Genomic DNA, 12,361 nt, shown 5'->3' on the forward strand with positions numbered 1-12,361 from the left:
ATCTATTATGGCTACTTGTCATTATATATGAAATGGTACCTTGTACTAAATATGTCTGTCAAAAAAATGAACAGGGTACAGATGTTTCTGCTACTTGGCAGTGGTGTCCCTTCATCCTCACAGACTTTAAGCAAGTATTTTGTGGTTTTGAATTTTTGAAGTGCTTTCCCCTAACAATATAATGTATTAAGGCTTGAACTCAGGACCTTTCTCACAGTTTTTCTGCTCAAGCTTGGGCTCTACCACTTAAGCCACAGCCCCACATCAGGTTTTCAGCTGGTTAATTAGAGAGTCTAACGAACTTTCTTGCAGGGATGGCTTAGAACTGTGATCCTCAGATCTCATCCTACTCAGGAGCACAACAGGTGTTAGGAGACCAGTACCTGGCTTACACAATTTCTTTGTTTTAGGAAGGTGATAGTCTCCTCGGTGTTTTTGACAATACAAAGGAATATTCTTCATAGGATACTGTGAAGATATATCTTGCTTTCCTCAAGGCTAGTGCTCTATTGGCTGAGCCACAGAACCACTTCCAGCTTTTATAAGTATGTGGTACAGAAGAATAAAATCTGGGTCTTCGTGCATGCTAGTCATTTTGCTAATGGATCACCTTCCAACATCATCTGCAGCTGACTGCATCAGCAAGCGCTCAAACGTGTACCTAGATCTGAAATGAAGAAAAATACAAGCCACCATGCACTAGCAGGGATTGAAAGTGGACCTAAACTTGTAACCAGAAAGTTAGAATTGTCTCTTTCATTTTTTTTTGCCAGTCCTGGGCTTGAGCTCAGGGCCTGAGCACTGTCCTTGGACTTTCTCAAGGCTAGAGCTCTACCACTTGAGCCTCAGCACCACTTCCGGCTTTTTTCTATGTATGTGGTACCGAGGAATCGAACCCGGGTCTTCATGCATGCTAGGCAAGCACTTTAACCACTAGGCAAAACTCCCAGCCCAGAACTGTCTCTTTCAGAGACGAGCCATGCTTTCCTTTGGAAAAAAAATGGCAGTGCAAGTGGGTCTTGCTATTAGGATACCAAGGAGAAGAAAGAGGAGGATGAGAAGCTGTGTTCCAAATGTCACAGGAAGAGAGGGTGATAGAAACCCTCCACACACTATTTTTGGCTGCTGATGAAAATGTGTCAGAATAAAAGGGGAGGTTGGGAGTTTGGTAAAGGGCTTGCCTGGCAAGCACAAAGCCAAGGATTCAATTCCTTGATACCACATACATAGAAAAATCTAGAAGTGGTGCTGTGGCTCACGTGGTAGAGCTCTAGCCTTGAGAAGCCCAAGGACAGTGCCCAGGCTCTGAGTTCAGGCCCTGGGACTGGTAAAAAAAAAAGGAGGAGGTACAGTTAATGCAGGTACCCTCCTGGCTTCCCCAAAACAAGAGCTAATTATTTGATGTTTAATGAGGGTCATGGATAGGGGTGTTTGGTCATCTTCTGGAATTATCCTAGGACAGGACACTTAGAAAACACATTAAAAAATACAACTTGGGTTCTTCCCAAGTTTTGATTTCTACATCTCTAACATGGGTACAATAGTAACCTTCCTGGCTAGAGGTCATCTGTTCATGATGTACTGCCTAACATCTAACACACATGCCCCACACAGCAGTGTCAAAAATAACATTATGACCATCCTTCAGGAATAAGGAGAAAATTAACAATTGACAGGTGTTGAGAATTACACAATTTTTGTGCCCAGTTAAGCTTCTATGTGCCTATTGTGAGCAGTTCCAAAAGATCATCATTCCTCAAGCATTGTAAGAAGAGAGCTCAGCTCCATGGGAGATATTCTTCATCAATGACCTTGTCCTTTGCAAAAATCATCTAAGCCAGGTGCCAGTGGTTCACACCTATAATTCTACCTAGGAAGGAGGCTGAGTTCTAAGAATCATAGTTCAAGACTAGCCTTAACAAAAGACTATATGGAGCTGGGGCTCAAATAGTAGAGAGCTAGAGAGCTAACCTTTTAAGAAATATTGCCACTCTACCACTTGAATCATACCTCCAGTCCTGCTTTTTGTTGGTTAATTAGAGATGGATGACTTGCTTCTTGAATTTTTTTGCTAAGGTCATCTTCAAATCTACAATTCTCCACATCACAACATCTTGAGAATCAACCAGTAGGGTATTTTATTTAAGGGTATGGTTTACGTCTTTGATAAAATTAAACCCACAATGTATGCCTAGATAAAATATCCTACACTATTCCTAAATGATAGGCAGTGTTTAAATATCCTTTAAACATAAAGATATCTATGCTTATTTATTCTATTTTGTCCTGACATTTATACATTTTCAATGGTTTAGATCTTCAAGATTAACAGTGATATAGTGAATACCATTGCTTGATTTTTATTAATCCTTACTATGTCTGATCACTTATGCTATCTTTTTTTTGGAGCATTTGAAGTTGAGTTACCATTATGATGTGTTACTGCTAAATGTCAGCATTTCTTAATAAAAAAAACACTTACCTACATTATCAAACTATCTTAAGTACCTTGAGAATGCTACTTACTAATATGCAGTCTATTCTTTTAGTAGTATAAATATCATCTATTCTACCACATCCTCAGTTTAAAGTGCATTTTTTTGCCAGTCCTGGGTTTGAGCTCAGGGCCTGAGCACTGTCCATGGATTTTCTCAAGGCTAAAGCTCTACCAGTTGAGCCTCAGCATGACTTCTGGCTTTTTTCAATGTATGTGGTACTGAGGAATAGAACCGGGGTCTTTGTGCATGCTAGGCAAGCACTCTACCATTAAGCCAAAGTCCCAGCCCTTAAAATGCATTTTTACGAGTAAAACTTGCATGAACAAATCTAGGTTCATCTTTTCCCTTGAAAGCTTCCTAAACAGGAAGGCAATACGCAGAAGAGTCTCTCACTTGGATCAGTTCAATGTCCATGACCTGAAGAGCTTTTTTTTCCCAGTCCTCGGCTTGAGCTCAGGGCCTGACCACTGTCCTTGGACTTTCTCAAGGCTAGATCTCTACCACTTGAACCTCAACACCACTTCCAGCTTTTCTCTATATATGTGGTACCGAGGAATCAAACCCGGGTCTTCGTGCATGCTAGGCAAGCACTCTACCACTAGGTGAAACTCCGGCCTATGACCTGAAGAATTTAGCAAGCAAATTGGTTTTCTCATTTACCCACCACATTGTATTAACTAGCAGCTTGTATTTTCTCAAAGATTTAATATATTTTTGAGATTTTAATATATTTTTGAGTTTGATAATGCCATAACATAATCATAAATATAAAATGTTCCAGTTTGCACAATTTACCTATTTATTCTTGTTAGGTGGAACCTATTTGCCACATACCAAGCTATGTGTGGCAAGCATATTTTCAGTAAAGAATGCTTAGATATGACAGAGTAATCAGAAATATGAATTACAAAGTAAATTGTCAGAGTAATGGCAATGGCCATAAGTTAGATATTGTTGGGCATTCTTGGTTGATTCTACCTCAAATTGTCCCTGTTCTAAGTCAAAGCATTTAAGTGACTACAAATTAGTAAGCTTATCTGCATATGTTTTTCTTTAATCATATAATAGGCAGGTTCCTTTCTCACAGCCTATTGAGAGAAGGAAGGTAGGATGAAGTTGGTTCAGTGGCAGTGGGGTTATAATCACAGGAAACAGGTACAACATAAATCCCAGTTACATGCATCTCAATGATAACTGCTGTGATCCAAAATAATAGAGTGAGTCTTTGCCAAATATGCTGTGGCTAACTATTATACTAGGAGAGCTACTTATACTGCATGAAGTCTCATAATACATTTTTATACAGCTGGAAAAATTCATAAATGGCTAAAATCATCTAAAATCATCACTTTATAGGTTCATGTGGTGTAGAGGCAATTATAAATTAAGTTCATCACAATAGTTATTTTCTACTGCTGCCTTAGGTACTTACTGCTATTACAAAAACATAATAGTCCACTATTGAGAGTGTGCAAACTCTTCTGTATGACATTCAAATGATTAATTCTATCAAGTCCAAATATTTCCATATTGGTTGCATTGCTGCTCCAGCATCACACACACACGTATGTGTGTATATATACACTACATCCCCATAATGAGGACTTATATTGTTGTATGTTAAAAGATTGTGATGTACTGGAATATTGGATATTGTAAATCCTTTGAAGACAGAATTTTTACAGATTTATGTATTATTCCTTAAATAGATACCCCAAAACTCATAGCTTTCTGTTGTTGGAAAAATGAAGTTTACTCCCATTATTTTAACTGTTCAAAAATGTAAAAAGAAATCGTATTTTTGTTCAGGAAGGGTTTTTTGTGATTGTTGTTCTTAATGTACTATGTGAAGTTATTTGTTTTTTCTTTTTTCTTCCACTTATGGTTAATCTCATGTGGTTACTGTATGTGACATTTTTTACATAGTATATTGTATATACATTTATTTGTTTATTTGAAGTAGGGAAGGGAAGAGGGAAAATAAGATGATTGGGAAGGGGTGGGGGAAGGAAAAGGGAAGAAAAACATGAGAAGGGGTATCAAGCAAGAAGTATGTACCCACTACCTGATGAATGTAACCCTATACAATACCCTGACAATAAAATAAAATGAAATTTTAATTATAAAAAAGATGTAGAGGTGATATTTCAAGACTCCTTGTATTCATAAACTATTTTATTGGATGGCAACTCCTTTGTACAACTCATTAACAATAAAAAACAAAATTTTAAAAATTGTGATGTGAATCTGCAAAGGACAAAGGTTTTTGTTTCACAAGCTTTTGTTTTTTAAAAAAGAGATCTTTATTAAAAAGAGATTCTTTATTAAATGAAGATTTCAGAAAAAAAGAAAGAAAGAATAAAAGAACTACCAAAGCCTTCTGATTCAGCAACCTTCCCACTGCTACGTTTTGTTTTAATGCAATAAAGCAAACATTCCAATCTCTCCACTGTCTTTATCTTAGCAAAGCTATTTTTCCTTATAAGCAATAGGCCTAGATTTTAAAATGAGCAGCCAGTTCCAGACTGGAGCAGCACAAAGATTACACAGAGTCCCAGAGCAATTCACTGACCTTCCAACAGGAAATAATGATGCATCATCAGAGTCTGCCTGGCCAGTACTGCATTGCCAAGATGCATTCATTGCCTTTTAAAATAAGATTTGATTCTGCTGCTCTTCCCAGAGAGGTTAAACATACTTATATCAATGAAATGCAAACATGTTCTTTTTATTCTCCTAATATGATCACACAAGCATGCTGTAAAGAAAGCCAAGACCCTGAAGACACAACTCTGCTTCTTCACTTTTTTTTTTCCTATCCAAGGCTCCAGTTTATGTCATCAGCCTGGCATGGGGGAAGGGTGGACCTTTTCATAAAATCTACAAATCCCTTACATTGTATTTAAATAATTTCCCTTTAAAATTGCTGATATGATAGAAATCTTCTGTTGTCTTATTATAATTGGGGATATTATGTGGTATTTACTGTGTGTATAGGAGAGAGATAAGTAAGAAAAAGAGATGGTGACTAGAGAGAGAAGGCAGGAGAGGGGAAGAAAGGAGAGGGAAGGGGGGAGGGGGAGGATAGAAGACAAGGGAAGAGCAGGGGAGGGAGGAGGAGAGGGAAGAGGGAAAAGGGAGGAAAAAAAGAAGGGATGAAGGGATAGGGACACACACACAGAGTCAGCTACTTAAGACAATTTGGAGAATATAGATCTGGTATTTTCCAAAAAAAAATCATGAAACAAAATACAACATGTAATGAAACCCAATTAGGTTTATAAAATAAAATACTAAAAATACTAAAAAGTCATGCTGTGGCTCACTTGAGAAAACCCAAGGACAGTGCTGGGGCCCTGAGTTGAAGCCCCAGGACTGGCAAAAAAAAAAAATTACTGAAGAAATGTGCTATTCTGTTTTCACTTTCTCATTTAAAAATACAGAGGAAAAAAATCATGGCAGTGTTATTTTGACAGAGCCATACAAATTTTATTTAAAATTTCTAGGGCAAATAATTGTACAATTATATGTACAATTTGCTAGCAGAGGAACATTTATTAACTACATTATCAGCATTTCTACATAAAAATGTGCCTAACTCCAAAATAAGCTCAATTTAAAATATATATGTCTATTACTTCAAGTTATTTCCATTACTACAGTACTGACATAGTCCAAATTATTCACGTTCTCTTTCATAGTGGCTTGTTTCTTTGGAAAATCTTTGTTGAAAGTGGGCCTTGTTTTATGAGCCCTGAGAGCTGGAGAACACTTAAAGGGATAAAATGCTAACAAATATGTCTGGAACAACCCTGTACCTTCTCCTTTAACTTTCAGTGACTGAAGGTTCTGAATATCACAAGAACAAGTTCTTGTTTCTGTGATGGTCCTTAAGGGTCTCAATCTCTCAGTGCCAGTGCAGCCATGAGAGACCACAGTGTTAAATTTGACAGTAAGGACAAGGAGGCTTCCTAGGGCTTCCAACATTGCCACCCCACTCCCAACAACAACGTCATCATCATCATCATCACACACACACACACACACACACACACACACACAAACACATATACCACTTCTGCCCAACACATCTCCGTCTTGCTTATCAGGATTTTTACCTTAAAGAATAATTACCTAGAATAGGAAACAAGATTTCCTTGGTTAAATCACAGGGCAACACAAGTGAAGCAAAGACAAAAAAGATTGTTTAAGAAGCCTCTTAAACAGTTGTCTAGTATGTTTTTTCACTACCAGTGACATTTGTGAACTTATTATACCTTCATAAGACTTTGCATCTAGATCCTCAGATATCAGCGTCCTGAGTACCTAGGATTACTGGCCTGAGCCATGTGCCTATTGAGTATTCTTATTTCCTATCCAGAGAAGTCTCTTTTTAATTTTTCAGCCCAATTACTAGTGGGGTTCTGTGCCTCTTTATAGAGCAAAGGGTTTAAAAGCACCAAGTAATTGTAATTCCAAGTCTTACAGATGCTGAAGGCAAAAGCAGGTGTAGCAGATATGTGGGGAACGTTGTTTTCTCTTCTAACCCAAGATTCTTCCTTTGCCTTTGGTGCCCAACAGCACTTTCTTTTAGGTAAAACAGAAAAGAGCAAAATAATTACATGGAAAAGTTATCACTGCAGTAACACTGGCATTTTAACTTGACGTGAGTTTGCTTCTATTTTAGGTAACACTCACAACTTATATCTCCTATAGTAGTTAACAGGAACAGAAAACAATTTTGTCAGCTGCTGGGTCACACCTTCTCTGTACCTGAGAAAATCCTGATGCCAACAACATTGAAGATCACCGTCAAAGATTAGTTTTTAATATGGTTTCATGCTTCATGTTTAATTAAATTACTGAGAAACTGGATTGAATTTTTCCATCTCAGGGACATTTGTTCTTGTCAATTTTAGGATCATATTTAGTGGCAATGCATTTTTTATGACTTTTACCTTTATTCTTAAGAAGGTTTTTTACTTAGAAAAAAGGGTAAGGGCCTAATGGTAGAGTGCTTGCCTAGCATGCATGAAGACTCAGGACCCAGGTTTAATTCCTTGGTACAACATACATAGAAAAAGCCAGAAATGGCCCTGTGGCTTAGTGGTAGAGCACTGGCCTTATGAAAGCCCAAGGATAATGCCCAGGCCCTGAGTTCAAGTCCCATGTCTGGCAAAGAAAAAAAAATTTAAATACATTTTTAAAACTAAATTTCAAATAATCATTCTGAAGCTTCAGTCATTTGTTTAAACATAGGTTTGCTAGACAAAAGAAAACAAACAAACAAAACAAAACAAAACCCAAACAAACAAAATCTTATGATCTTGGGAAGAATGTAATTATATAACTTGAAATAGCTACTGTATGTGATGTACTCAATATGAAAGAACCCCCGCTCCCCCTCCCCCACGCACTTCATTTACATTCCCTTAGGTTGAGAGTGATCGCACAAACACGGAGAAATTTATAGAAGTAAAATCTCAGTGCCTCAGGAGGTAGAGGTAAGTTGGAATGCGAGGATACTGAACACTTACTAGAAACACATAAATGAGAGAGTCTTTACATCTTCACAGCCTCCAGGAAGATGTATTGGGCAGAGAGAAACAGATACACATTTATTTTCCCCCTTTAACTTCTTCATAGACATAAACCTTATAAATTACTTTTTTCTTTCATCATATAGTTTTTCAAATCTGGAGTTATGTAACATTTAAAGCTGGAAGGTCTGTCAGAGCTCATTTAGTCTGAGAATCCAACTATGGAGGAGGATGCTATGTCCAGAGAAGGTCAGTAGTTAGGGTTCAGTCAGCACTGCAACATGCATTCCTACTTTCTCCCCTAGAAATCTGTCTGTAGTAGACAATGTTAGAGACAACTGAATGACTCCCAGGACTTGCTCAGAATTGAAAGACTCCTGCTCGAAGTTAGTTTGTCACTGTTTCATTTCCCTTATTTAAAAAATAAGATTTAAAAATATTTAGCATTTTTCCAATTCCTGGTACAAATAAAGTCATACACAGAAGTCAGTATCAAAAAGCAATAGAAGCTAAATAGGTTAAAGGAAATATGAATGGGGCCCCCTGGGGCCCCTATTCTGTGATAGAATTATGGAACATGCTTGATGACATTGTATGATAAAAAATTAGAGGTATGACTGTTAATTTATAAATATCTTAAAAATACAGCAAATAACTTAAACTCCTGCATTTCCTTCTTGACTTCATGGTTTCTATGGTTCCTTTTCCTAAGCCTTCACATTTATTTTTGACAAAATTGGGGGCACCAGATGCACTGAACATTTATTCTATCCCAACCCCATATCTGGTCCTCTGTGAGCTCTGGGGAGGCACCTGAAGCACCAAAGCATAGGTCCAAAGTGGATCATCTCAAGCCATGCTGGTGGCGATTATCAGGGAATCTGCCTGGTGACATATATGGCAGAGCCAACCACTTCCCTGGGGACAGCTCTGATAATGGAATGAGGGGAACTTGGTTTTCTCTGATTAGAAAGAAATGCAATGTGTGGATTTCTTTTCTTTTTTTTTTCTTTTTTTTTTTTTTACTGTTGGTCCTGGTGCTTAAACTCAGGACCTGGGTACTGTCCCTGTGCTTTTGTGCTCAAGGCTAGCACTCTACCACTTGAGCCATACCTCAATCTTTAGCTTTTTGGTTGTCAAGTGCAGGTAAAAGTCTCACAGTCTTTCCTCCTTTGGCAGCCTTTGAACAGTAAACCTCAGATCTCAGTCTCCTAAGTAGCTAGGATTATAGGCATGAGTCACTACTAGTGCCTGGCTAATTTATGAAAAAAGGTTTTTTTTTTTTGCCAGTCCTGGGCCTTGAACTCAGGGCCAGGGCACTGTGCTTGGACACTTTTTGCTCAAGACTAGAGCTCTGCCTCTTGAGCCACAGCACTACTTCTGGCTTTTTCTGTGTATACATGTTACCAAGGAATGGAACCCAGAGCTTCGTGCATGCGAAATAAGCACTCCATCCACACTGCCATTAGGCTATGCTCCTGGCCTTCAGCTATGAAATTTTAAGGTTGCTAACAATATTTGTCTTTTTTCTGTCCTTTCTTCCTACCTTCCTTTCTCTTTCCTTCCTCCTTCCTTCCTTCCTTCCTTCCTTCCTTCCTTCCTTCCTTCCTTCCTTCCTGTCTTTCTTTCCCCCAGCCTACTCATGCTCCCTCCCTCCATTTCTCTCTCCTCTCTCTCTCTAATTATTTTTTGTGCCAGTCCTGGGCTTTATCTCAGGGCTGGCGCTCTACCACTTGAGCCACAGCACCACTTCCAGATTTAATGTATGTGGTACCGAGGAATCGGACCTGGAGCTACATGCATACTAGGCAAGCACCTTCCACTAAGCCAAACTCCTGGCCTTCATTCTTTCTTTCCTTGCCAGTACTCAGGGCCTCATGCTCTCATTCCACTTACACTCATGCTGGTTCTCCACTTTAGCAATATCCCCCATCTGGCATTTGGTTGGCTACTTTTAGAACCTTGCAGACATTTTTGACCAGGCTGGCTCTGAACTGAGGTCATCCAACTCTTTACCTAGTGAATAAACAGGATTATAGGCATGAGACAGTGATGTCTGCTTTATTTCCCTTGGATCTCATTTCTTTTTGTCATTCTGAGATTGTGAATGTCCAAATCAAACCTATTCGTTTAGACTTTCGAACGACTGAAACAGATAGGGATTCTGAAACTAAATAAAAACTTTTTCTAGAACTGGTAATTGGTGCAAGGAATTGAGTAAAACATTTAAGGCTGATTTTGATGATGTCTTCATTATACAAACTGGAAGTTTATATCACTTATTCTAAAGACAACCCCCCTCCCCCGTCAAATAAAAAGAGGGAAAAGGAAGAAACAGTGACTTCTCACTTTTGCCCCAGTATTTGCAATTCTCATACAGTAACAGGCTTTAAAAACTCGTGTGCTTTTCCTTTAAACCAAGAAAGGGAAAGCTGAATATTCAGAACAAAACAGGTTTATCTTCAATTCCAAGAATAATAGTTTTCGCAAAATTCAAGTGCAGCCATTAAAGATGAGACAAGAGAACACTGCCCCAGATGTCAGAGCTATTTATCGCTATAAAGCTAACATCAGAACTGAATTTACCTAGCACAATGACCAAGCTATTAATCATGAGCTACCCCCCCCTTTTTTTTCGTTAAACTAAGTCATTTCAAAGGGAATGACACTTGGAGATTGATCTTTAGATTCAAAGTAGCGTAGCAGTGAAAGATTTTTATCACAAGTCCTAGTGCTGATAGTTGGCGTTTTGAAATTTCTGGGAAGGACAAATGGAGGCAATTGCTGCAGTATAAATGAGAGGTGGTTATTTATCAGCACATTGGCCAAATTCCTCTGCTTTTGGGGAAGTAACAAAAGATTCTCTCATTCCCCTTGTAAAGTCAGAAAAGGGGAAAAAAACCTCAGAAATACATTATGCAATAGGACTCTGAAGCCAATCAGCTCTACTCATCAGTCTTACCTAATCATTTTTGTAGAATACTGAATTAGATTCTTGAATATTTTATAAGAATAACAATAATATGATTTACCTAAAATACAAGTTTCCATGAAAAAAGGAAAATGATATTCTAAAACATTCAAGCAAGAAAACATGAAAGATCTTTCTTAGAACTACTGTCAAAAGACTCTACCCCTATTTCCAAGGTAATTATAATACTAGCCCTAATTACTAATAATTGGGAACTGAATGAACATAAATACCTATCTAATCTGGCAGATTTTTCCAAAGATAGAAATACATTTCTTTGGCATTCAATTGATTTAAATAATCCTCATCATTCATATTTAATTTTATATGTGCCTACAACCTCCTTTGGATCTTAGGTTTGGCAGCATGTCTGTGGCATGTACGGGAGACTCTTTCCTCTTTCATCTTCTTTCTGAAATATTTATACTTTATATAAAACACAAGTAGTCATTGTAGCCTAACAAATGGATGTGAGCATATTTCCCTGTGATTCAGTCCATCAAGATACCCTGTGACATAATCATGAACATCAACCCATACATATTTTGTCATCTTGTGGTGATAAGTCAGGGCTAGACCCCAGGAGAGAAAATAAGGCTTATCTAAGGCAAATATCTGCCAGTAAGGTCTTTGCTATGACTTCAAATCAGATTCCTAACACCCCAAAATGTTACTTCCTCTAAATGGTGGGTAGCAACCTCCTTTGTATAAACAGGTGCTTCTTTTGATGATTCTAGTCGCCAGTGATGAAATAGAATCTTAAATGTTGTCACAGCTAGATTTATTAGAGGTAGATGAAATAAAGCAAACAGTCTTAAAATTAAGGTCATTCGTATCCAGTATAGGTAAATGGCAAGTACATGCTCACTCAGCTTATTAGTAGAAAACAGTTCAAGAGAATAATTCTGAGACATCCAGCAGCTGGTAATTAAGTCAGGAATTATATCTCTATTTTTATCAAATTCAGATAAGACTTATCAAATGCACCCCCTTTGTTGCCAGTAAAATTGTCTTGCATTCAGGAGCTCTAGCCCAATTCTAAAATAATGCTTTCAACTATATTGCATTATATTATCTAGATGATAGGCAATGAGCCCACATTCTGTGGTCATGACACAAGAAAGCAGAGACCTTTTACACAAGTATGTACTCTGTCCCAATTAATAAGCGTTGAAAAAACATGAAGTGAAATGTATTTTTCCTTCTAAATCTACTTTCCAGCTTTCAGACAGAATAGAGAATCAAAGTATGCTTGTGGTACACTGGACTATTTGACAGCTATAGAAATACAGATGGGTAAGTGATGACTTTGAAGTAGCTTCTTTGCAAAGCAAACATTGATATAACTATAA

General features: G+C 37.8%; 1 protein-coding gene across 7 annotated transcripts in view; it reads right to left on the reverse strand.

Annotated features, from left to right (window-relative positions):
- Positions 1–12,361, reverse strand: part of Dlgap1 (DLG associated protein 1) — a 772,435-nt gene that overhangs the window by 582,273 nt on the left and 177,801 nt on the right. The window lies entirely within an intron of this gene.

The sequence above is a fragment of the Megascapheus bottae genome, chromosome 19, assembly GCF_031878675.1.
Source record: "Megascapheus bottae isolate mThoBot1 chromosome 19, mThoBot2.hap1, whole genome shotgun sequence".
Classification (NCBI taxonomy): Eukaryota; Metazoa; Chordata; class Mammalia; order Rodentia; family Geomyidae; genus Megascapheus; species Megascapheus bottae.